Here is a 6,000-nt window from a genome sequence, read left to right as displayed (position 1 = left end):
TCTCGCTCGAGCTGGCTGCATGCAGCTCAATACAACGGGGGCGGGGGGGGGGTGAGTTTGCCCGCTGGGCACTCGGGCTTTCCGTGCAATGCCCAGGCGGGACCCGTGCATGGCAGCTGCAAGGGCGGGGTGGGCAGTGACACCCTGCTCTGGGCTGGGCTGGATGAAAGGGCCGAGCCTGGAGAGCAGCCGGCGCCGCCGGAGGCGTGATGCCCGCTGAGCCCGGGTTCTGCAAGGCGCCGCCTGACACGGCGCTGCACCGGCCGCTCTCCCGGGCGTGCTGCACAGGACCGGGGGGAGGAGGAGGACGAGGAGGAGAGGAGAGAGGAGGAGGAGGAGGCGGCGTGGCGGGGAGGGGGGGGCGGAGAAGCAGCAGCCGGAGCAGCGGAGGGGAGCCCCGAGCTGGCTGGCCCTGGGCAGAGCCCAGCAGAGGCAGAAGGCGAAGGTAGGTGGCCGCATTGTTGTCTGAGCGGGCGCAGGGAGGCTCGCCCCTCTCCGCAGCGGAGCGCGCAACGAGCCATTGTCCGCTTCCCCCGTAGCCAGGCGTCCCCGCGGCTCGCGCCCAGCCCCAGCCGCCCCCTCCCGGGGGGAGGCCATGGAAATCCGCCCTCCGCCGCCTGGGTGTTGCCAGGAACAATGGCAGGGCGGGGGCGTCCCTGGGTTCGGCCACCCTAGGGCGGCGCCGGCGGCACGGGAAGTTTTGCGGGTTGCAAGGCGTTGCGGGGCTGGGTTTGTTGTTTGTTTGCCTGCCATGCACAGCCAGGGGGCATGTGCTTTGTTGTCAGGAGTGTGTGTGTGGAAGGAGCTGGTGCATTTGCAAGGAGCAGGGAGGGAGGGGGGGAAGGAAGGAAGTTACAGTGCAAGAGAATCGGGCCCCTAAGGTTTGGCTGGACAGGCACTTGAAGAGGTGGGGGCTTGCTCCAAAGTCTTTTTTATTTTTTTCTGAAAGGAGAAGGCGTTGCAGGCTTGATCCCCGAGCTTTCCCCTAGCAGCGTGCTGTGTCTCTCTTTTAAAGAGCTGCAGTTTCTCTCCCCCCGCCCCTGCCAGGGGGTGTCCTGCTGCTACAGGATTAGACAGTTCTGACAATGCTGACGACCCGCTCTGTCTGGTCATGTCCCCAGCTTCCAGGAGAACCAGACTCCTTCTCCGGCTGCAGAAGCGGAATACCAGGAGATTTCTTTTGTCTTGCTCCGGCCCGGGTGTCAGATTTATTCCTGGGTGGGGTGATGCCAAACATTCCTCTGATCTGTTAGCACTTGTAGAGAAAAATCATTTTCAACTCTAAGGGTCCTCTCATTATAGATGAAGAATCACCATATCAGGTGCACTGAAGTTTTCCATCAGTGGAAAGTACCCAGACAGCTGTTGGTGGTATCTGTACTGAGAAGAAGCTGATGCTTTAGGAGCCTTCATACTAGCATTATCCCTTACTGGTTACTTTTCTTAGTAATATTCAAGGCAATAGAATAATCTGTAACCTACAGCCCCTCTTTCCCCAGGGGATTAATGTCTGCTGGGACAGAGTGCTTCCACATGGAGGGGAACAATGCAGTGAGCAAATGGTACTTAAAAAATAAAATACAGTTGTACCATTTATACAAAATACTTATGTCTTAATAGGAGTATAAAAGAATTCAAGCAGTGTTTTGAATTCCCTGGTCAGAAGAGGCTGATTACTTATTCATGGTATTTGTTTGTATGTACTTATCTATTTGTTTAAATTCATTATTATTTGCAGCATAGCATTTATATCTGGGTGTGTTGTAAAAGCAAGTAAAACCTGAAAGGACATAAAGGAGTTTAAATGTTACCTCCAGCAATATGAATGTTTTACATTATTTTACTTTTACATTGTAGTCAACGATAAATGTTCATTTCCTATACATAGAAAGTCCCAGAGCTCAGAAAATTTACCAGACACAACCTAAAGAGTAAGTCTGCTATGCTAACCAGCATGAGATGTGCCCAGGCTGTCCTCACAATACCTTAAGGCCACGTTTCCCATCACTTTAAAGAAATAGTTTTTTGCACTATATTCATTTGCAGCATAAACCATCTGCTTTCTGTGTACATCCCTACAAACACTTACACATGTGCATACCTACCCTTATCTTTGCACACAAGAGTACATGTTTGTAGGATCAAGGCCTCCTTTAGTTAAAGTGTAACTTAGTGTATATATATTTCCCTTGCTTTTGTTACACTAGCTTTTCCTTGCTGGCCTCATCCCACTTCCTCTTTTCTTTCCTAGAATAATCTCTTTCCCAGTATTGTTTTCAGTGTTTGTTTCCTCTTGTCCTTTTCTTTCTCTCCACCCATTATATCTCTTCCTTTTTTCCCCTACATTAGGTTCTTCATTACATGTTTTCTTTCTTCCACTTCTGCCAAGACTGGTCATTCTCCCTTCTACTTCTTTTCTAACTCAGGCTTCCCTGTGCAAGAAAGTTGCCCCAGTTTAGCTAAAAGTGTGATTTTAAACCATTTGAGTCAAACTGCCAAAGGCTCTGTGGACACTCATATTTCAGGGTAGGTTAACTAGATTAGGAACAGGCTTAAACTAAAGCAAAATAAGCTATTCTTAAACTAGAAAAGAATATCTACACCAAAGTTTTCAGCAATTTAACTAAATCTGTTTAAAAACAATATTTAAGTTTAAACCAGTGCAGCTTATGTACCTAGACAAGGCCTCATCTAAATTAGAAACTCAATAGGACATATATCTGTTTTGCATGTTTAGTGTATAAAATAAATAGTCACTTTTTCTTTGGGCTCACCCACTTCTTTATATACAAGATACCAGCTCCTCAGCTGCTGTAAATCAACATGTCTCCATTCAATTCACTAAAGCTATGTCAATTTACAACACCTGAGGAACTGCCCCAAGGTGTGGACAGTGTTATTAGACACCTGGGCTCAGAAAATATGTAGGCTCCTAACTGCCACTACCTTTGTGGAGCTGGGTCTTTGTAGGTAGAGGATTTAAGTAAAATGATAGGTCCTAGTGAAAACCCAGGCTTCATCTGCTGGGATACCTACCAGAATATTGTCTCTGTAACTTGTTCAGCGTTTCTATCTTTTATATCCTCTCACCAGTAGGAATATGATCAACGTGAAGCTCCTCTTGTCCTGCTGGATTGCAGCAGGAGCTTTCACTCTCTGATTCTCTTTTTCACCCCCTTTCCATTTTTTCTTCAGTCAAGAGCTGCTGTATGGGGGATGGTGGGCTCTGCCTTTTGGTGTTCTTTGTTGAGCCCCAGGCTCTACTTAGAGCTCTTACAGGAGGTAGCCAAGTAAAGTTGACCTGAGTCTTGTCTATTTCACTGCTGGTTGCTTGGTTCCCAATAACAGCAGTGCAAGCCTGTTAAGTTTTTAATCAGTCTTCACTCAGTGGTGGCTTGGGAAAGCTCTGAGCACCTGCTTTATCTGCAGACTGAGGAAGATGATAATAGTATGGTTTTATCCTTGATTTGCATGTGGCTAGGATTTTTCATACCCAGAAGATCAAGAACCCAGAGCTAGCCAGAAAATTTTGAAAATCTTAAAATCAAGTTCTTTTGTGAAACTTTTCTGATTTTTTATTTTATTTTATTTTCTGATGTACTTGATGCTTGGGGTTTTGTTTGTTTTTTAAAGTGAGCTTATTCTGCAGAAGTCAGCAATACATGCCTCACAAAGATCTGTTTTCCTTTGAGGTGAGTGGATTTTCAAGGTTTCATCTATGCTCTATAGAAATTCACCTTGCTGGTTTCATTGGGCTTCTATGGATGCAGCTGATGCTAGATTGGTCTTTAGTCTTCAGTCTTCTGTTTAATTTTGAGGCATTGAAATCTCCAAAAATGAAGTGTTCAATCTCAGGAGCATGCAGTTAGTTAAAAATATACGTTATCTTAATCAAAAGGCAACAACTGTCTAGATATTTTCCTTTCCTTAAACAAGCCCCAGAATCCTTTAATTTGGAAACTTTAGTGGAGCAAATGAATTCCTGACGTCTAACTTGCAGGTGTCTCTCTTTTTCTGTGGCTTTCTGCTACTAGGCTCCTTTTACTTTCATGAAAGCTGGAATGTTTTATGGCCAGTAAAACTAGTGATTCCCTAGAACGTGTCTTAGCAGTGGAAGTCGGAGACAGTGGTGTTGCTGGTTGTTGTTTTGTTAGAATTAAAAAAAAAAAAAAACTTTTAAAGCTCCTTTTGAAAAAAAGTTGGGCTTTTTTTTTGTTTTTGTTTTTTTTTGTAGATGCATAAGAGTTATGAGATTTGTCAATTGTGAACTTTGCTAATGCAAGTCATATAGGTGAACACCATCATAATTATCAACCTTTCTAGCAGTCTTAACAATGAAGCTATGGACTGGAAAGGGGACATGGAGAATGAATTGTGGCATCCACCTCTACAGCATATAGGAGTTTGGTAATATCCCTTTAAATAGTTGGTGGGTAAAACCCACCCAGATATCATTGGGTACCAAACAACTGTGTTTGCTAACTATATACAAACATACAACTACAAGGCATAGTTACACCTATACACTGCTGCTGGGTTGGGTTAAAGTGGCTTCTGCAGTAGAGGATAGGGAGTCATCCTAGCTGGCTCACAAACTATTGAAGGGAATGCCACCCAGTTCCTGTACACTGCACACACATCTATCTCAAAAGATGGTCCTTTGAGGGACAGTGGGTGGGTGGACTAAGACAGGAATGGGGGAGGGAACAAAGGGGGGGGTGACCTAGGGAATCCGGCAGTACCTTTGGATAAAAGAAGACTTCAGGGGCCAAATTCATCCATTATGACAGGTTTCAGAGTAACAGCCGTGTTAGTCTGTATTCGCAAAAAGAAAAGGAGGACTTGTGGCACCTTAGAGACTAACCAATTTATTTGAGCATGAGCTTTCGTGAGCTACAGCTCACTTCATCGGATGCATACCGTGGAAACTGCAGCAGACTTTGTATATACACAGAGAATATGAAACAATACCCACTCCCACCCCACTGTCCTGCTGGTAATAGCTTATCTAAAGTGATCATCAGGTGGGCCATTTCCAGCACAAATCCAGGTTTTCTCACCCTCCACCCCCCCACACACAAATTCACTCTCCTGCTGGTGACAGCCCATCCAAAGTGACAAGTCTTTACACAATGTGCATGATAATCAAGTTGGGCTATTTCCTGCACAAATCCAGGTTTTCTCACATCCCCCCACCCCCATACACACACAAACTCACTCTCCTGCTGGTAATAGCTCATCCAAACTGACCACTCTCCAAGTTTAAATCCAAGTTAAACCAGAACATCTGGGGGTGGGGGGTAGGAAAAAACAAGAGGAAACAGGCTACCTTGCATAATGACTTAGCCACTCCCAGTCTCTGTTTAAGCCTAAATTAATAGTATCCAATTTGCAAATGAATTCCAATTCAGCAGTTTCTCGCTGGAGTCTGGATTTGAAGTTTTTTTGTTTTAAGATAGCGACCTGAAGCAAATACTCACCAACAACCACATACCACACAACAGAACCACTAACCCAGGAACTTATCCTTGCAACAAAGCCCGTTGCCAACTGTGTCCACATATCTATTCAGGGGACACCATCACAGGGCCTAATAACATCAGCCACACTATCAGAGGCTCGTTCACCTGCACATCCACCAATGTGATATATGCCATCATGTGCCAACAATGCCCCTCTGCCATGTACATTGGTCAAACTGACAGGTTTCAGAGTAACAGCCGTGTTAGTCTGTATTCACAAAAAGAAAAGGAGTACTTGTGGCACCTTAGAGACTAACCAATTTATTAGAGCATAAGCTTTCGTGAGCTACAACTCACTTCATCAGATGCATATCGGGGAAACTGCAGCAGACTTTATATATACACAGAGAATATGAACCAATACCTCCTCCCACCCCACTGTCCTGCTGGTAATAGCTTATCGAAAGTGATCATCAGGTGGGCTATTTCCAGCACAAATCCAGGTTTTCTCACCCTCCACCCCCCCACACAAATTCAC

The 6,000-nt window shown here is 45.4% G+C and overlaps 1 protein-coding gene across 1 annotated transcript in view; it reads left to right on the top strand.

Annotated features, from left to right (window-relative positions):
- The first annotated feature begins 383 nt into the window (after positions 1–383).
- Positions 384–6,000, top strand: part of FRMD4B (FERM domain containing 4B) — a 196,601-nt gene continuing 190,984 nt past the window's right edge. Inside the window, exon 1 of the mRNA XM_084633678.1 lies at positions 384–445. The gene's annotated coding sequence lies outside the window, so the exon portion shown is untranslated. The remainder of the gene's footprint in view (positions 446–6,000) is intronic.

Source organism: Lepidochelys olivacea, assembly GCF_965140295.1.
Source record: "Lepidochelys olivacea isolate rLepOli2 genome assembly, chromosome: 7".
NCBI classification, from domain to species: Eukaryota; Metazoa; Chordata; order Testudines; family Cheloniidae; genus Lepidochelys; species Lepidochelys olivacea.
This window is presented reverse-complemented; position numbering and strand designations above follow the sequence as displayed.